Consider the following 21,965-nt stretch of genomic DNA (forward strand, 5'->3'; position numbering starts at 1 on the left):
TTTGTGAACAATTAGACCTCCACAGGCAAAAAACAAAAACAAACAAACAAAAAAAAGAACCTTAACTCTTACCTCATACTATCATGCCATATATTAAAAATAAAGCTGAAATAGGCCTAATATGGGCTTAATACAGAACATAAAATTGTAAAATTTCTAGAAGAAAATCTATGAGAAAATCTTTCTGACCTTGGATTAAGTAGAGGTTATTTAAAAATATATATTATACAAGAAAAAAAACTGACATATTGGATTTCATCGAAATTTAAATCTTCTGCTTTTTGAAAGACACTGTTAGGAAAATGAAAAGATAAGCCCAGTCTGGGAGCGTTATCTGTACAAAACACATCAGACATGGAACATTTATCTAGAATATATAAAGAACTCTTCCAATTTAATTATAAAGAATAGACAAATGATTTTAAAAAATATTGCTCCAAAGATATATAGACAAGTAAGCACATAAAAAATTCTCAAAAACATCAATCATTAGGGAACTGCAAAATCAAATCTCAAATGAAATAGTACTATAAATCTACTAGAATCACTAAAACATTTTTTTAAAAGTAGAATACCAAGTGCTGGTGAAGTTACGGAGCAATAGCGCCTATAAATTGCTTATAGGAATAGAAAATTGGTGCAGCCATTTTGGAAAACTCTGGCAGTTCCTTATAAAGTTAAACATTCATTCATCACCCAACAGAGTAATTCTATTCCTAGGTATTTATCCAAAAGAAACAAAAACATATGTCCACACAAAGATCTGTTGCAAATATTTAGAGCAGCTTTACTCATAATCACCAAAAAAAAAAAAAAAAAAAAACAGGAAACAACCCAAAAGACCATCAACTGGTGATGGGAAAACAAACCGTGGCATATCCATACAATGGAATATTACTCAGCAAAAGAAAAATACATATTACTGTTACCTACAGCCACATGGAAGAATCTCAAAAGCACTGTGCTAAATGAAAGAAGCCACTCATATGACATTGTGGAAGAGGAAAGCTTATAAAGACAGGAATCTGATCAGTGGTTGATAGAGATGAAGGGTGAGTAAGGGATTGACTAAAAAGGGACATAGAGGAACTTTGGGGGATGATGAATATATCTTGAGTGTGATGCTAGCTTACATGATGCATATATTTATAAAAATGTATAGAAATGTATGCCTTAAAGGTTGAATTTCATTATATATAAATTATATCTCAACCTGACTTTTAAAAAAATTAATTGCGTAAAGGAAAAATAAGAACGGCATACTGTGGGGGTTTTGACATATATAAAAGTAAAATGTATGTCAACAATAACACAAAGGACAGGAGGGAAGAAATGGAAATACACTGTTGTCAAATATGGTTCTTACTCTATCCATGACATATAATAATATTCTTTAAAGGCAGATCATGATAAATTAAAAACATATATTAGAGGGCACCTGGGTGGCTCAGTGGGTTAAGCGTCTGCCTTTGGCTCAGGTCAGGATCCCAGGGTCCTGGGATCAAGTCCCTCATAAGGCTCCCTGTTCCACGGGGAGCCTGCTTCTCCCTCTCCTTCTGCCTCTCTCTCTCTCTCTCTCTCTCTCTCTCTCTCTGTGTCTCATGAATAATTAAATCTTTAAATATATATATGTACATATATATGAATACATACATATATATACATATATATGAAACCTTAGAGCAACGATAAACAGTAAAAAAAGGACAGCTAATTAGACAACAGTGGAGATAAAATGGAATCACTTTTAAATACTCCATAGATGGAACAAATAGGGAAAAATAACAAAATGGTAAATTAAACCAAAACCATACGGATATTATATTAAATATAAATGGTGCAACCAAGATCCAACTATGTACCATCTACAAGTAACCCACTTTAAAATAGATTCAGACCATGTGACACTCTTCTATTTGGCATATACGCAATAATATTTATAAATACAGAGTTAAAGGGGTAGCACAAAAATAATTTTAACATGAGAAATTTATCCCAAAACAAAACTGATCAAATAGAATATGTTTAATGCATTTCTTAATTAACATTTCAAGGCATTCTCTATAAATAGTCTAGACCATTTTAAATAAATCTATAATGTACATTTTTCTTACACACTTTAAGCTATACCTTCTATTTTCCCAATTTTGCATATTTCATTTATATTTGAATACTATATACAGAGAAAAATCATCTGAAATTTTCTAATACCTTAAACTTTAATATATATGACCCCAAAAATAAATTAGTACTTTTGACAAATTATAAACTAAAACAGAGTTTATGTGCTACATTTTAAAATCTCTGTTAATCATAAAAATCCTTTGAGCTAAAATAAAAGTAGGAAAATACATGTTATAAAACTGACATTTTACAAATAAAGTCCACTATAAAAACTTAAATGTGCCTTGATCATTTCAATAGATGCAGAAAAAGCATTTGACAAAGTAGAATATCCATTCATGATAAAAACCCTCAACAAAACAAAGTAGGTTTAGAGGGAACATATCTCTACATAATAAAGGCCTATATGAAATACCCACAGCTAACAACACACTCAGTGGGGAAAAAACTGAGAGCTTTTTCCCTAAGGACAGGAACAAGAAAAGGATGTCCACTCTCACCACTTTTATTCAACATAGTACTAGAAGTCCTAGCCACAGCAATCGGACAATAAAAAGAAATAAAAGACATCAAAATTGGTAAGGAAGAAGTAAAATTATTTGAAGATGACATGACACTATATATTGAAAACCCTTAAGACTCCACCAAAAGCTACTAGAACAGACGAATTCAGTAGTCAAAGAATACTACTGAATAATCAATAATCAATGTAGAGAAATCTGTTGCATTTCTAAACACTAATAATGAAGTAACAGAAAGAGAAATTTAAAAAACAAGCCCATTTACAACTGCACCAAAAACAATTAAATATCTAGGAATAAACTTAACCTAAGAGATGAAAGACCTGTACTCTAAAAACTATAAAACACTGATGAAAGAAACTGAAGACAATAAAAAGAAATGGAAAGACATTCCATCCTCATGGATTGGAAGAACAAATATTGTTCAGATGTACTGTATGACTAACATAATAAAAAAATAAAAACAGTAAATGTAAAAAAATAAAAATAAAAAATAAAATGTCTATACTACTCAAAGTAACCTACAGACTTCATGTAATCCCTATCAAAATACCAACAGCCATTTTCACAGAACTAGACCAAACAATCCTAAAATTTGTATAGAACAACAAAATACCCTCAATAGCCAAAGCAATCTTGAAAAAAAAAAGAAAAAAGAAAAGGTAGCACAATTCCAGACTTTAAGTTATATTACAAAGCTGTAGTAATCAAAATAGTATAGTACTGACACAAAAATAGACACATAGATCAATGGAACAGAATAGAAAACCCAGAAATAAACCCACAATTATATGGTCAATTAATCTTCAACAAAGCAGGAAAGAATATGCAATAGGAAAAGGACAGTCTCTTCAACAAGTGGTTGGAAAAACTGGACAGCCACATGTAGAAGAATGAAATTGGACCACTTCTTACACCACACACAAAAATAAACTCAAAATGGATTAAGGACCTAAATGTGAGACCTGAAACCATAAAAAATCCTATAAGAGAGCACAGGCAGTAATTTCTCAGACATTGGCCATAGCAACTTTTTTCTAGGTATGTTTTCTGAGGCAAGGGAAATAAAAATGAAAATAAAACTATTGGGACTACATCAAAAGAAGAAACTTCTGCACAGCAAAGGAAACAATCAACAAGACTAAAAGACAACCTACAAAATGTGAGAAGATGATAGATGATAGATAGATAGATGATAGATAGATAGATAGATAGATAGATAGATAGATAGATAGATAGAGATATAATGGAATATTATTCACCCACAAAAAAGAATGAAATCTTGCCATTTGTAACAACATGGATGGAGCTAGAGACTATTATGCTAAGCAAAATAAGTCAGTCAGAGAAAGACAAACACTATATGATTTCACTCATATGTGGAATTTAAGAAACAAAGGGAGAGAAACCAAGAAACAGACCCTTAACTATAGAGAACAAACGGATCCTTACCAGAGGAGAGGAAGGTGGAGGGATGGATAAAATAGGTAATGGGGATTAAGTGGTATACTTATCATGAAAAAAAAAAGCCACTTAAATGTGGGAAGTGAATTCTCTAGGCCAAACGTAAGATTTATGTAATTTAGAAAGATAAGCATAATTTATTACCCTCTCCCTCCAAAAACATATGCAATCAAAATATATCTCACTCTGTTAGTGTAGAAGTTATGTTTTTATCTATTCACACTTTAGAGTCTATTGGGTTTTTTTTTTTAATATTTTATTTATTTATGTGACAGAGAGACAGCCAGCGAGAGAGGGAACACAGCAGGCGAGTGAGAGAGGAAGAAGCAGGCTCCCAGCAGAGGAGCCCGATGTGGGACTCGATCCCCGAACGCCGGGATCACGCCCTGAGCCGAAGGCAGACGCTTTAACGACTGCACTACCCAGGTGCCCCTAGAGTCTATTGGTTTGGTCAAATGAATAAGGTTGAATCACATATTTATTGCACCCAACAATTAGAGCCTTCCACAAATGGAAGTATTTTTTCTAAACAATTATTGACAAGATGTTGCTATCAATGACACTTGATAAAGAAATATGTACTTTATATTTCCCCATCCTTTTGTTTGTTTGTTTGTTTGGTTTGTTTGGGTTTTTTGTGGGGTTTTTGCCTTTTTTCTTTTTTAATTGAAAACAGTGGGGGCACCTGGGTGGCTCGGTCGTTACGGTCTGCCTTCAGCTCAGGTCACGATCCCAAAGTCCTGGGACTGAGCCCCGCATTGGACTCCCTGCTTGGCGGGGAGCCCACTTCTCCCTCTCCTGCTCCCCCTGCTTGTGTTCCCTGTCTTGCTGTGTCTCTCTGTCAAATAAATAAAATCTTTAAAAAAAAAAAAAAACAGTGGTAATTCTATTATATTTTGTCCAATCCTGAAGGTTACAGAAGAATGAGGTTCAGGTCTCTCAGCATACCAGAGGATTAAAAAAAAAGTGTTATATAAAATTCCTAAAAGTTATAAATTATGATCTGCAAGGTTAAATGAGATCCTCTTTGCCATAAAAAAATTACAGAGTATTCTGGGCTGACACTCATAAGTTAGGGTGATTGGTAAATACCACAGAACTGTGACACAAATGGAGAACCAGGAAAATTAATATGGCAATTTATAATACCGGTCTAGAAGGGAATAAAAAATCCCTGATATAAAATTACTCAAAAAGTAACACTATAAAAATATGAGGATTGTTTTTATGATCATTTTATTATATTTCATAATAAAAATAACAATTATTAAATAGTGTCAACAAAAAAGATTGAAAATCTGGACTTTACACCCAGGAATTTATCATCTTCAAAAATATTTTCTTTCTTCAATTAGTAATCTTCCTTTTAGTAACTAAACTATGTGTAAAAAGAAAGACACTTGAAATGATAACACTTTAAAACAGAAGTGTGTGAATGGCAACAATCTAGCAGCCACATCTCCAAATGGAGACCATATCTTTTAAAAGGTATTCATCCTAGGACCATCTAATATAAATTGGTGCCCTAACTCCAAGCGGATACAGGATAAAACTAACAATAAGTAAAATGACAACAAATTCATAAAGACAGGCTAGATGAGTTTCATTGGTGACCTAACAACAAAATAATGAACTCTATTATTCAGGTCCTTAACTAGTCCTAATTTCTAACACCACTTCATCAGTGACCTTCTCTAAAAGATGAATAATAAAACATTTTCTGTCAATGAACTAACTAGTGGGTATCTTTGACTCTTAAATATCACATAGAAGTTACAGAGTATTTGAAGTATTTTAGTATGGTCAACAAGACTAAATAGGAAGTGGTAGCCCCTACTGGGAGATAGTACTCAGCTCATTTGAAAGGATAATTGGTCATTGGGACCTAACAGTTTTAAGAGAAAAGGCAATAAATACATTGATAATCATCATCAAAGCTTTCCTGGAAATGTTACAGGTAACCTTAGTCTCATTACTTCCCAGTATTACCCAACAAAAATGAATAGTAGGGAAAAGAATTGAATCACTGTGAACTAACAGCAAATAAAAGTGCTAAAACCCTTGCAAAGCTAGGTTTCTCAAAGCTACACGATGTTCATGCTCTGTGTAAAGATCATACTCCTGTTAGTTATTGGTCTGGGAGAGCAATGTATCAGCCAAATAAACCATAACAGGGTAACATGGAACTTACTACTTTATCCAATCAATTTAGGCTTTTTTCTCCTTCTTCCTTCCCTCCCCACCTTATCTTCCTTTCCTCTTTCAACAACAATTAAATATCTATTATGTGCCAAGCACAGTACTCTGTAGAGGCCAAAATAGTTAAAAAGATATAGTCTATGCCTTCAAATGTCGCTCACAACTGATTTTATTCCAAAAACAGTGATTCTAGCAGCTAACTGTATAATATTTGGTCCAAGCCTTTATAGTCATTTCCCCAAAATTACCCCAAACTATTCTTACTCCCAACAACTGAACTGTACCATAAATGTCAAGGATTTCTAAAAATATGAAGCAATCATAAACATATTAACTTTCCTTTATACTTCTGCTATTTCCAATAAACTGTTAAAATTCAAAGAAAATCAAGAAAGAGGTCAGCCTGAACTGTTCCAACAAATCCTACATGTGATGAAAGCAGGAAGAGGGAGGGAGAAGGAATTAAAAAACAAAAAAAAAAAACAAAAAAAAAAACAAAAACAAAAAAAACCTTTGTACCTGCCAAAATTCAGCAGTTATGTGATATCTTAAAAATCAGTTGTTCTGCACGTAGTGATATAATGATGGGGAAAAAAGTAATTATAATTAGGTGTCTATTTTGATTCCTCTCTCCATAGTATCAGTAGTGAATGTCATTTGATTTTGGCAAAAGATAAGGTCACTGACTCTTAAAAGGTGTTCAGGATTACTTCTTTGAATGTTTCACACGGAAATATCTAAAACTGGAATACATCTCAATCTCAATCACATACTGGCCAGTAAGAAAATTTGCAAAATTCACAACCAAAAATAAATACATAAACAAACAAATAGAATCTGTAGTATCAATAACATTTTAAAAATTCAACAATCTGAAAAAGAAAAGAATTTTTTTAACTTATACAATAAAAAGTTGACAATGCTATGAAAACTCATTAAATCTTTCACTGTGTACATTTATTGAGTCTAAACTACCATGAATTAGCTGATCATCTACCAAGATAACTATAATTATTTCTTTTTTTTAATTATTTTTACTCAGGTATTATGGGTAATTTAAGCATTTAGATGTTTTTCCTAAATAAAATATATTATCATTATTATTACATCTAAAGTCTTAAACACATAAAAAATTTTACCAGAAGAATTTCATACACCAGAAAGTTAAATCACTTTAATAAGTGGAGATATGATGAACATATTAATAAACTGAAGTGACTTCTCCCATGTACCTTGCTAGTTAAGTAATATTATGAACAATTCATATTTACCAATAATTCAATAATGTGTTTTGGTAATTCTATATCCAGATGGGCTTTTTAATATACGTGTTTCCTTCTCAAAACTCTGATTGTGATACCTTGATTGGAAAAACTGACATACTACTTCTAGGTTTTTGCTATATATACTTTTTATGTAAAAGAAAAAAGAATCAAAACTTTATTATGTTTGATTCAAAATGAGGACTTACTCAAAAGAATGTCATAGCTTTTAATTATATTCTATAGTATTTTCTACATCAAGCATCTAACAAAAGGTCCTTAAATGAATATATAATCATCACTGGAAACAGATAATTTAGTAATAGGTTCAAATAGCCAGAATGGCTGAGGATATTACAGTCGTAATTATCAGAGATTCATTACAGTCATAGTCTAAAAATGAGGGAAAAATCAAAAGCACTGAAATTACATGTCCCTAGATCAACAACACTCTCCAGCCATCAGTTAAACCAAAATAAATAGAACCACAGCTGAAAATATACTAAATAGTTATATTCTAAAAACTACCTGCAATGCTGACCTAATTCCTTTTTTTCTCAAAGAACACCACATTTTCATACTTCTTCCTATGAAAATAAAAGTACTCCAACTAAATCTTTTGACCCAAATATTCAAATATAACGAAAAGGTAGCTGTGCTATCCTCTTTAAAGGTATAGTTCAAATACAACCACAGAATTACATGCAAAAGTAACGATAAAAGCATTAGCTATTAATCTAGGACAAGCATCTCTAACATTTTCTATGTTGATTAAAATGTTCTAACATTTCATATTGAAGTATCTGGTATCAAGCCATGTAATACAGCTTTGTTTTCAGCATTAATATTTTATCCTGATCGTAAATCTACTTTTATTCAAATTGCTGCTATTATTTAAGCATCATTGTTCTTGTACTTTGCTTTATTGCCTTTTGCATATAATAAAAAGCATGAGAAATTCATACAATATAGAATGCTTACAATTTTTATTCTGTAGACAAACAATACAACACAATCATAGGGCTCAGCTGTGAGTGCTTCTAGGATCAAATTAAGTAACTTCATTCCAGGAATTTCTGACTTTATTCTCTAACTTGTCATTATTCTTATATGCCATAACATGATTGCCACACATAATTTCCCTTCTTCAATGTCAGTTAAATATCCTCCAAGCTTGAGAATCCCAGCACTTCTGATGATATTCTCAAAATATACTGTTTCTAGTTAGTCATATTAAATACACTGATCACAAGCACTAAATATAACTATGGTTTTTCACAAAATTTTATCTCTCCATCCTAGCTTCCCTTGAATACTAGAGAAAGTCACATAAGCATAATTAAAGTGTCTGTGTGTGTGTGTGTGTGTGTGTGTGTGTGTGTGTGCACATCTACGTGGATTGTTAAGATGGGCAAAGTAAGGTTAGGAAATTTTCCACATGGCATTTGCAATTCATTTGACAAATTTCTTAAGCCTTCACTCTTCTCCGATTTGTTCCTCAGCACCCCTTCTTCTATTCACCTTTTACCCTAAACTCCCCTCTGGAAAATTTATTCTACGCTAAATACATCCAGTTAATCCATTCCCTCATCCAAATTTCTTCTTGACTATACATTACCCCTGGAATATCCTCCCTAGCTAGTTCCAGCTTACCAACTTTCCTTTCTTTCATGAAGCTTCTTCTGATTTAACTAACAAAAAGCTGACAATCTCCACATAAAAGTTAATCTAAACATAAAATTCCATGACTCTCATTCACTATTTCACAATTACCCTTTGCTCATATATGTCTCTTATGTATCTGTTTCAAATATTCTTATTTCTTATCTGATATACCTTTATAATTATAAATGATAATATGATAATATCAGTATAAGTAAATATCAATATAAATAAATATAATATCAGTAATATTATTTTCATCATTATTAGCTCCTACAAGTCTATAGAAGTATTTCATGACTTACATAGCACAAGAATCATCTTTTTCAGGTGATAGTGTCATCTAACATTTTGGGTAATAAAGATACCCGATAAGCCCTTTTGCTATGTAGCTAAATCATAATGACTTATAAAGGCCTATATCTACTAAAGACCCTCGTTAACTTTCAGATGTTGGCTCTGTCTCTGTCCTTTAGAAGTCAAAACACAATTTCAAAAATTAGCCAAACACCTAAAATATTTTTTCTAAACAATGCCAACTATCAAGAATCTGAGTGTATCCCTAACTTGACTAGATGTTTTAACATTATGTAAGTGGCCTCTGAAACTAAAGCAGGAAGAAGAATCCTGGAAGAATATTTTCTTGAGGATTGGTCATAGTAGACTCACATAACTCTAAAAATTCTGCTGGTTGGCCAAAACTTTAAGATACCAAATAATTTATTCTCAACTTTCCAACCTCCTGCCTTCACAAGCCAACCTTCCTGGGCTTCACCTAGAAAACTTCCTTGCTACCACCTAGGAATTTTTAAATCTGCCACCAGCTAAATACTCTCCAAAAGACATAGTACCTCTTTTTGTGCCCAATCTTCAAGAAATACCATGGATTGCTCTCATACCATTCAAGTCCTAGAGACTAGGGGGAAATTATGTTTGCCTAAATGGAAAGGATAACTTACAAAGAACGAAGCTATTCACTATGAACTACAATCGTTGCTCTGCAACGGAGAATTTAGTCAGGTTTCTCATATGCCACTTTGAAAACTTTTGTCCAAAGCAGAAACCTAACTTCACTATATCTGTTCTTTCTCAAGACTTCTAACAATCTAAAGATGAAGGGGTTGCACTCTAGTAAACTGAGAAGGCAAGGTTAAGGCCCTTGTTTTTCAACTATGATTAGACCAATGCTTTAGTTCAGAGATTGAATGAACTAGTTGTGAAACACAACCCTCTGAGCAAACTAGACTATTTAGCAATACAGTAAGTGTACCCTTTCCTGATTTTCCATATGGAGCACCAATTTAAAAAAATGAGAATTCTCAGCTAAATAGCAGCTTTTCTTTCAAAGTAAAAAACAAAGGCCCTCTAACAGTGCTTACATTTGTGATACATCTGTAAAAAGTGATTTTTTAGCATCAGAAAGCATTTTAATTGTAGTAAACTGAACAATGCCGAAATTGTTTGAAGAGGAGATTAAATTTAATGAAATTCACAAACAACCCTTTTTAGAAAGTAACAACAATTTTTTGAACATTAAAGAGGAGCTCATTATATCGAGACAACTCCACTGTAAAAAGCAGTCTGACTTCAATCACCGCATATCTACATGTTAATGAACTTGCTGTATAAAGCAGAGACTGAGCAGAAAAAGTAATAGGAAGACTGTCTTAATGCATATTTGTTGGAAAAAAAATCTTCTTTAATCAATGAAACACCTTTTCACTAGTCCCTTAATAGTATCTGAAATTCCTTCCAACAACACAAAAGGAAGATGATACTTAAAGGTTTCTTTAAGACATTACACAGCTTGCACATTCCTTCAGTGTTCACATGCTGTCAACATCATGGCTCCAAAGACTTTCAAGTTTCAACAGACAGATACAGCCTAGTACAAAGCCTTTGTTATAATAATTTCATTGCTGCCCCCTGATCAAACATAGACAAATCTGAAACTGAAAAGTGAGAGCCAACCAATGACCTTTGATTAGAACCACAAGCCTCAGTTTTAATAAAATGCCTCACTCATTGCTGTTTGGTGCCAACAAGGAAGGTATGTTATAGACTGAAAAGAGCAGTCAATATATCATTTATAATCATTCGATGATTTCCATTATTCACAGTTGGAATTTGTGATTGTAACAAGTGGGACGCAGGTGTCTTAGAAGCAAAATCAAAACATAAAAATGCAGCTTTCTACCTTTAAAATAAATAAAATCACTTTACCCCCGCCTCTCAGTTACTTGCCTTTTGTGCCTTACTAATTGTATCATACTAATCTTCTTTCCTAACCTGTAATTTTCACAATATTTGTTGCTATTACTTAGAGTCTAAGCAGTGCTGGCAATATTTATTTTTGAACTCCTAATGTTCCTGGGCTATCAGTGCACCATTAAAATGCATTTCCAAAAATAAAATAAATAAAATGCATTTCCAATAAGTTTATTTTAATTGAAGTAAAAATTCGAAAATGGGGTTTATTTTATTTTGCCTTTTCCTTGTCAAGAAAAAAAAAGTTTCAGACTACAGCCATAGTTAGCATATTTTGATGCCTAATACCTGACTGCTCTTAAAAGCAATGCCTGTCCCCAAAAAAGCAATGGCCCAAGAAAATTAAAATCAAACCTAGTTTCTACAAGTTAGATGCTAAGAGTGGGAGACAGGATAAGGAAAGTTTTCAAAGCCAATCCATTCATAAATGTTGTGATGATTCACCCAAACAAACTGTTAAACCCAGTTAAAATTGGACACTAGAATGGTTAGGGACATTGCAAGCTCTATAGTAGATGCCCTAGGGTGATCTCCTTAAGCCATTATGCTAAAATATTCCAACTCTTGCTCTAAGACCAGAGGGCTTCAGAAGTAATTGCCAGCATTAATGCTAGTACCCAGCAATGTGTCTGAAACACAGCAGATGCTTGTTTTACATATATAAATATAAAATATAAAGTGTGTGTATAATATGTATATTATATATACATTATTATGTATTTTAAGTATTTACATATGTACTTATATATTATAATGTAAATATCTAATTTAATATGTATTTAATATATATAAAGCTAAATATATTTTTAAATATATTTTTAAATATTTAAAATAAAGAAGCATGAGGCTATAACTTTGCCAGGCTGAGAGGGTGATAAGATTACAGAGGTGATTGAAGAAATAATCTATCTACAAATAAAAAGTGGAAAGAAGGAATAAGTGGTGTGAATAAGGGAGAAATGGAGAAGAAGAGACGGAAGCAGGGAGGGAGAAAGGAAGGAAAGAAAAAGAAGAAATACAGGGATCTTAAAAGTAGCAAAATCAAAAATCATGTTGTTTGGGCTGCAACCAAGTATTGCTAACCACTCACTTTGGGCACCACAGTCTGCCCAGTAGTCTGACCTTCTGTCAACAACTGCAGCTGTACTGCCTCACCTGCTGTAAATAAACAGCCCCGCACATGCCCTGACAAACCCTGAGATATGAAAGTAAGGACTTAGCTTAGACAAATAGATAACTCATGACATCGTTCAGTTGCCAGATCAACTGACTAGAACTCAAAGCTTATGAGGGCAGGGACTTCATCTATCTCCTTCACTGCTATATCCCCAGCACCTAGATCAGTGCCTGATTAGAACAACAGGTATTTAATACCAATTGCTTTAAAATTGATATCGTCGACATCGATATTTCTAGGTCCCTGAATAGACTACAGTTTAGGGAAGCAGTTCTCAAAAATGGTCATGAGATCTCTGAGGGTCCCCAAGACACTTCCAGATATCTGCAAGTTCAAGATTATTTTCATGACAAGAACAATATGTTATTTGCCCTTTTCACATTATCTTGTAAGTGTACAGTAGAGTTTTCCAAAGACTGTATAATGATGTCATTCCTCCAAAAGTTAATGGAATATGTCCTTCTGCATTGCTGTGTTTTAAAATTTCTTATATGAAGACTTCTATTTCTGGGAAGATGGAGTAAAAGTATTTTTCTCTATTCCTCCCTTTAAGAACAACTAAAAACTCTGGACATTGTATATGAAGTAAACATTAGAAGACTTTAAAAGGTGAAAAGAAGAAGGCAAACTTGCTAGATCCTCAGGATCTGAGGAATGACACTGTGGTGAATTTTCTGGATTTTCTTTTGCCTCATATTCCCAGACTCAAAGCTAAAGAAGCAAGGAACCTAGAAACACCAACAAAGACCAAAATCATCATCATCATCATCATCATCATCATCATCATCCCCCCAAGAAGAGCCTGCTCACTCTAGCCAAAGAACTAGGAAGAGGACAGCTTTCAGCAAGACAGAAAGCAAAATAATAACTGCTCTAACTTCAGATAAATGCCACAGAAAAAACTGTGGCTCCACCCTGACCTATTCAAACTAAAGCCAAGTGGGAGCTTAGAATTCCACTCTTAATGGCTGTAATGAGGCACCCAACACTCACCCCCAGGGAGGTTCAAAGAATGCCAGGTAAGGATCTGAGACTTTCACTGCCACCAGCCAGTCATAAGCCCCTGTCTGCTCTCTCTCCTCTTGTGCAGTATCAGTAAGAACAGGTAAGGAACTTGGACTTCCACTTTCGCCAGGCAGGAAGAGGTGCTCTTCCCTTTCCCTCTGGGATCATATCAGAAGAAGTCTAGTAAAGAATCAAAATGCTGACCATTGTCCAGCAGTAACAAGGCCACCTTCACTGTGATGTCAATGAAGACCACATGGAGAGCTGGAACTCCTCATCCAGCAGTAACAAGGAGCCCCAAAACAGGTGGGGAACCTGGACTTCTATATCCACTTGGCAGTAACAAAGTAGCAGCCACCTTTCCCATAGTGGAACAGTGTCAAAGAAAACCAGCTAAAACAGAAGGTTTACATAAGAAACTGAGTGTCATGAGGCACCTGGGTAGTTCAGTCAGTTAAGCATCTGACTTGATTTCGGCTCAGCTCATGATCTCGGGATTGTGGGACTGAGCCCTACATCTGGCTTGCACTCAGTGCAGAGTCTTCTTGAGATTCTCTCTCTCCCTCTCTCTCTGACCCTCCCTCTGCTCCCACTTTCTATAAATAAATAAATAAATAAATAAATAAATAAATAAATAAATAAAATCTTTTTTTAAAAAAGAAAAGATAAAACAGGTTTCAAGCAAAAAAATCACTATCATGCCAGGAAGATTTCAAATTAAATGAAAAAGATCTAAATGAAAAAGACCAATCAATAAATGCCAACATCAAGATGTTAGAATTATCTGACATTTTGAAGCAGCCATAATAAATTAACAGCACTTAAATGAGCAACTGTGAACACACTGGAAACAGTTAAAAAAAAAAATAGAAATTCTCAATAAGTAAATAGAAAAAAAGAAAGAATCAAGTGGAAAATTTAGAACTGAAAACTACAATATTGCAGAATGGAAGAGACTGAATCATAGAGACAGAAGAGACTGGAAGATAGAACAATAGAAATTATCAAATCTAAATAACAGAGAAAATAGACTAAATAAATGAACAGATTGTCAAGAACCTTTGAGACTGTAACAAAAGATCTAATATTCATGTCATCAGAGTCCTGTGAGAGAGGAGAAAGAAAAGTGGGGTTAAAATTACTCAAAGAAATAATGATTTATTTTTTTTATTATAATAATATTTTTTATTATATTATGTTAGTCACCATACAGTACATCCCTGGTTTTTGATGTAAAGTTCAATGATTCATTAGTTGCGTATAACACCCAGTGCACCATGCAATACGTGCCCTCCTTACTATCCATCACCAGCCTATCCCATTCCCCCACCCTCCTCCCCTCTGAAGCCCTCAGTTTGTTTCTCAGAGTCCATAATCTCTCATGCTTCATTCCCCCTTCTGATTACCCCCCTTTCTTTATCCCTTTCTTCTAAAACATCCAAATCCTACCTAGAGATATAAACCCACAGGCTCAAGCTTTGTGAACCTCAAATAGCATAAGCCCCCCCAAAAAAATCCATATGGAGACACACCATAATTAAACTTCCAAAAGCTAAAAACAATGAAAAAAAATTGAAAGCATTCAGAGAAAAATGACACCTTACCTATGGAAGAAAAACAATTCAAATGACATTGGATTTCTCATCAGAAACACAGAAGCCAGAAGAAAGTGGCACAATATTTTTCAAGTGCTGAAAGAAAGGAATTATAGAACCAAAATCCTATACGCAGTGAAAATATCCTTCAGGAAGGGGAAACCTAAACATTCTCAAATGAAAGAAAGCTAAGAAAGCATATCACAAGCAGAATCCACCCACCCCAAGAGAATGACTAAAAGTTCTCTAAACAGAGAGGAAAAACAAAAGAAAGACTGTTGAAACATCAAGAAGGAAGAAAGAACAAGGTAAGCAAAATATGGTAACATGGGCAAATACAATACACTCTCCTTTTCATCTCAAGTTTTCTAAATTATGTTTGATGGCTGAAACACACTGCCTGATGGCTTTAAATGTATGTAGAATAAATATTTGAGACAATTATAAAAGGGAAAGAATAATTGAAAATAAAAGGAGATAAGGGTCCATATTTGACTCAAACTGGTAAAAATCTACACTAGTAGTCAGCAATTGATAGAAATTGACAGAAAAACACCAAGGATAGAGGAAAAACTCAAACAACAAGAGCAACAAAATCTAACTGCATTTATAGGACACTCCACCCAATGGCAGAATACACATTCTTTTCAGGTGCCTATAGAACATATACCAAGACAGACCATCAACTGGGCCATATAATATACCTTAACAAATTTAAAAGAACTGAAATTGTACAGAATGTATCCTCTCACCACAGTGGAATCAAACTAGAAATCAACAACAGAAAGATAACAGGACAATCTCCAAATGCTTGGATACTAAGCAACACACTTCTAAATAATCCATAGATCAAAAAGGAAATATCAACAGAAATTTAAAAATACATTAAACAAAACAAAAATTAAAACATATCAAATTTGGGGGACAGGGATAATGCAGTGTTCACAGAGAAATTTCTAGCACTAAATGCATACAAAAGAAAAAAAAGTTAAATCAATAATCTAAACTCCTAGGGCACCTGGGTGGTTCCGTCAGTTACGTGACTGACTCTGGATTTTAGCTCAGATCATGATCTCAGGATCCTGGGATAGAGCCCCGAGTGGGGCTCCTTGCTCAGTGGGGAGTCTGCTTGAGAATTCTCTTTCTCCCTCTCCCTTTGCCCTTACCCCTCCCCCGCTCATGCTCTGTCTCTGTCTCTCTCTCTCTCTCACTCACTCTCTCAAATAAATAAATAAATCTTTTTAAAAAAATAATAATCTAAACTCCTACTTCAAGAACCTATAAGAAAAGAGCAAAATAAACCCAAAGGAAGAGAGAAAGGAAACAATAAAGAATAGAAACCAATGAAATTAAAAACAGGAATACTAGGGGGAAAATCAATAAAACAGAGAATTGGCTGTTTGAAATGATTAATGTAATTAACAAACCTCTATCAAGACTGACAAAGAAACAGAAAAGACACAAATTACCAATATCAGGAATGAAATAAGGTATCACTACACACCTGCAGACTTAAAAAGAATTATAAGTGAATACTATTAATAACGTTACACACAAACTTGACAACTTAGATAAAATGGACTTCCTTGAAAAACACAAACTACTACACTTCACCCAATATGAAATAAATACTTTGAATAGCCTTATAACTATCAAGGAAACTGAATTCACAAGTACTCCCAAAAAGAAATCTCCAGGCCCAAATATCTAACAAATATTTAAAGAAGAATTAATACCAATTCTACACAATATCTTCCAGAAAATAGAAGAGGAACGAATACTATCCAATTAATTTTATAAAGCTAGTATTACCTAATACTAAAGCCAGACAAAACAAAAAAGTACCAAAATGAGAAAGTTTCAGACCAATATGCCTCATGAATATAGATGCAAAAATTCTTATCTTTTTAAGAAAAACCCATTGAAATAATATTCATGGTAATCTACTCTCTTCTTGGTGGACAAAAATAATTTTAAAGCAAACAAAATAATCAAAAAAAAATCCAATGCAGTAAAAATTAATTGAAATAGCCCATATAAACAAAAGGTCTTGGGGTCCTAAGTAATTTTTAAAGTGCAAAGAGGTCCTGAGACCAAAAAGTTTAGAAATTCCGACTTAAGGCACAAGCTCTTTAGTTTACCAATAGCTTTCTAAGTGCTACATCAGAAAACTTCAAGAGCCTTCTGAAATATGAGCAACATCTCCTTAGGGTCATCGTCAAAGTAAGCCCTGTGAGAATCCAAAAATATGGTCACCAGACTTTAAAATATTTAACTCTCACTTGTCCTGCAGGAGTTAGGATCCTGCCCTGATGAAAACAGATTCTGAAAATGAACATTATGTCATATTGAAGTTTTATCAGCCTAAAGATACCTCTGGGAATTTTAGGATAATTCCTGATAGAATGAAGAAATAGATTGAGTCAGTCAAGCCTATTGTATCTCAACCAATTGGGAGCTCAAACAATTCCATCACTTCCCTAAAATCTTCAGAAATCCTTAGTTCTGACTTCAAGAAATAGGCAACACAACAGTATCTGACATACCCAGTATAATGGCCATAATAAAAACAATAGAAAATAACAAGTGCTGGCAAGGATATAGAGAAATTGGAACCTTCATACATTGTTGGTGGGGATATAATAATACAGCTACTGTGGAAAACAGTACAGCAGTTTCTAAAAACATTAAACATCGAATTACCATATGACCCAGCAATTTCATTCCTAGGTATATATCCAAAAGAATTGAAAACAGGTACTCAAATATTTGTACACATATGCTCATAGCAGCGCTATTCAAAATAGCCAAAGGTGGAAACAAGAAATGTCCATCAATGGGTAAGTGCATAAACAAATTGTGGTATATACATGATGAAATATTATTCAGTCATAAAAAGGAATCAAGTACTGATGTTACGACATAGATGAACTTAGAAAACATTATGGTAAGTGAAAAAAAAAAGCTAGTCACAAAAGGTTGCATACTGTGTAGTTCCATTTATATGAAATAACAAGAAAAGGTAAATCCATAGAGACTTAAAGAAGATTGGTGGTTGCCAGGTGCTGGGAAGAAAGAGAAATTGGGAATAACTGTTTAATAGGCATGGGGTTTCATTCTGGGGTGACGAAAAAGTTTTGGAATTAGACATATGTGGAAGTAGCAAAACACTATAAACGTACCCAATGCCACTTAACTGTTCACTTTAAAATGGATAAGTTGTGTTATATAAATTCAACATCAATTTTAAAAATGAGAAAATAATGACATATTGACCTGACCTTAAGGCAGAGAAGTGAATAACAAAAAATTCAAATTGTGTGCATAAAAAATAGTAGCTGTGGACCCTTCACTCAAGTCAATATTAATATGCCCTCTTACGTCCTCACACAGACAACTATCCATTACTCCATTAAAAGTCATCACAGTACAGAATCTGAAAACATTTTTGACGTCTTTTACACAGCTCACCTTTACTCTTCCAATGTATCTCTTCTCTCTGCCTTCCTTCATTTTCAATGATTCCTCTGCCACCTCCCAGTTATGAGTTTACCCAGGGTAGTAGCCATTTATTTTTCATCTTTATAACCTTGGTGCCTACACATACACAGTGTGTATGCTCAATAAATTCGTTAAGTGAATGAAAGAAGAAACAAATAAGTGCAATGTAGACTTGCATGTAAAGATCATACAGGTTGAAGGACATTATCAAGTTATTTTCTGCATTTTAAGTTGGGATTTGTTCTATCAATAAACCCCAAACCCAGATCTTTGTTTTTTGACATTTTTTAACATAGCAAGCTGGCTGCAATTTTCAAACTCTTGTGAAATTCTTTTAAAAAATCTGAAACGATGAACTCTGGGAAACAAACTGAGGGCTTCAGAGGGGAGGGGGGTGGGGATTGGGATAGGTCGGTGATGGGTATTGCATGGAGCACTGGGTGTTATACGCAAAAAATGAATCATGGAACACTACATCAAAAACTAAGGATGTACTGTATGGTGACTAACATAACATAACAAATTTTTTTAAAAATCTGAAATTGAAATTAATTTCAATCATTTTAATTTTTAAACAAATATATATACATCTTAGCACTTTTTTTTGAAAGTTCGAGTATACCTCAAAATTAAACAAAACAAAACAAAATGGTAGTATAGTAAAATGGTCAGAATACACTTTATATACACTGGTTATATACACTTTATATAAATTGAAGTTTAATGTTGAGCTCTTAAATCACACCTCAGTAATTTTATTTTTTAAAATGTTTGAAGATAAACTGTTAAAACTTTTGGATAATTTGGAATTTACCAGATATATATTTTTGATGCTAGAAAAACATAAATGAGGGTACTGAATAGTAATAATCTCTAGTCCAAAAAACTGAAAATATTTGCCAAGAACTACATAATATAATTATGATTCTTTTTATGCACAGATTTGAAACAGACTTAATACAATGTATGAAATGTGTTACATTTGCCGTAGGAAGACAAAGATAATTTTTTAAAAAACAAAAATCAAAAAACAAGCCCTCTTTTCTGTCACTTTTCAGTCTTTAAAGATCATCCCTTATCTTTCACTTACCAAATAAAATTGGAAACTAGATTTTGAGGATTCACCTCAATTACATAACCTATTTACTGGTGCAACTTTCAAGTCATTTTTGCTGTTGTTCGTTAAAAGAGAAGCAAAGATATTATATTAGTTTAAAAGATATTCTATGCAGAAAATAAAGCTAGATATATTTACAGAAAAGATATTCTGTGCAGAAAAATTTCTAGATATGTTTTCTTTAATAAATTGAACTAATTAATATAAGCTCAGAAAAAGTACACAAATAATATAAATTTGCAAACACAACAAAGACAAAGGAAAACTCACCCACTCTGAGATGTTCGCCCTTCTGCAATGCCAATCTAAGTCCTGTAATGGTTTTAAGGTTTAACTCAAAAGTTTATTTATTGAAGCCCACCCTGATTTCCTGTAGCTGATTTTATTCTTTCTCATGTCTGAAGATACGGTCTTACCACACATTCTAGCAATTGATTATATATTCTCTTGTATTGCCCTAATAATTATTAAAATCTTTTAACTCAGAGATGCACACTAATTATTTTCTATCCCCATAAGTCCTGGCACATAGTCAGGACCTAATAAATTATTTTCTGATTTGAAAAATCATGTAACACATATTTAAACTTAAAACAATACAGATGAATAGGGATGTCTGATTGCTAAGGGCTTTTTTAATGGAAGAATACTTTTATTGAAAAGGCAGCTGTCTCTTGTAATATATTGTACAACAAATTCTCCAAAATGTATTTCCCAGTCGCTTTTAATTTAATGCACAAAATTTTCAGAAATAAATAAACAACCCCTTTTTTAACATTGATTTGGCAGCCCTTTATGAAGGGCTGACTGTACCTATAAGCAGCTTTCTTGGGAACACTAGTACTGATCAATTGTTTTACAGAAGGTGTGGTGAACCAGACTTCAAGTTTTTCAAAACAGTTCAGATTAATTAAAGTACTCATATTGTCCTACATCGTTATATGAAAAAGACCAAAATTCTTTGTAGTCCTTCAGTACCTCAGTTAATAAGTATACTAAAAATTTTCAGATACACCTATGTTGCTTTTAGCCAGCTGATGACATTACTAAACTAATATGCATCCTAATTGTAGAATAGCAATTCAAAGCATTTTGAATTAGGATGCTATGCTTCACAGAAGTAAAAGCATTGAAAAAACTGATAATATTTATATAAGATTATGCTTTTAAATGAATAAACATCTATCCCAATATTATTCCTTTTTTTTCTACCAAATGATGCAATTTAAAACTATAACTTTCCTTTTTAGATTTTATTTATTTATTTGAGAGAGAGAGAGCTAGAGCACAAGTGGTGGAGAGGGAGAAGCACGCTGCCCATCGAGCAGGGAGCCCAATGCAGGGCTTGATCCCAGAACTCTGGGATTGCGACCTGAGCCAAAGGCAGCCACTTAACTTACTGAGCCACCCAAGAGTCTCTGAAACTATAACTTTTTAAAAAGAAAAATATTTAATCTACTTCAACACTTCTGGAATATAAGATTTTAGGGTCCTTAGAGAAGATATCATAACATTTGTTTCTTTTTGCTACCATCGCATTTTGTTATACCAAAAATAAAAACAAAAAAACTTTTAAAAGGTAAAAGTACTTTTATATAATCAAATTCATTTCAAGTATAATGCTAAGTGAAATAAGTCAAAGAAAGACAAATACCATATGATTTCACTTGTATGTGGGATTTAAGAAACAAATAAGTGAGCAAAGGAAAAGAGAGAGAAGCAAACCAAGAAACAGACTCTTAACTATAAAGAACAAACTGATGGTCACCAGTAGGGAGATAGGTAGATGAAATAGGTGATGGGCATTAAGAAGGGCACTTGTGATGAGCACCGAGTGATGTATGCAATTGTTGAATCCCTATATGTACACCTGAAACTAATATTCCGCTATATGCTAACTATTCTGGAATAAAATAAAATAAAATAAAACAAATTCATTTCAGACCTACAGGCTCAAGTATTTCACTTTCAACAAATAGCATGAGAAAACAGTAGAGCTTTTTGGGCCTTTTTTTAGAGTAATCACTTTTAATGATTTTTAAAGGATGTAGCAATATTCCCTGTATAATT

The 21,965-nt window shown here is 33.3% G+C and overlaps 1 protein-coding gene across 13 annotated transcripts in view; it reads right to left on the minus strand.

Moving 5' to 3' along the window:
- The window catches only part of SOX6 (SRY-box transcription factor 6), a 587,380-nt gene that overhangs the window by 536,621 nt on the left and 28,794 nt on the right, over positions 1-21,965 (minus strand). The window contains exons 3-4 of one of the 13 annotated variants that reach the window (XM_048213406.2): positions 20,166-20,207; positions 18,749-18,874 (exon numbers count right to left, since the gene is read on the minus strand). The exons of the other annotated variants lie outside the window; for them this stretch is intronic. The gene's annotated coding sequence lies outside the window, so the exon portion shown is untranslated. The remainder of the gene's footprint in view (positions 1-18,748; positions 18,875-20,165; positions 20,208-21,965) is intronic. 13 annotated transcript variants of the gene reach the window in all.

Source organism: Ursus arctos, unplaced genomic scaffold (assembly GCF_023065955.2).
Source record: "Ursus arctos isolate Adak ecotype North America unplaced genomic scaffold, UrsArc2.0 scaffold_23, whole genome shotgun sequence".
Classification (NCBI taxonomy): domain Eukaryota; kingdom Metazoa; phylum Chordata; class Mammalia; order Carnivora; family Ursidae; genus Ursus; species Ursus arctos.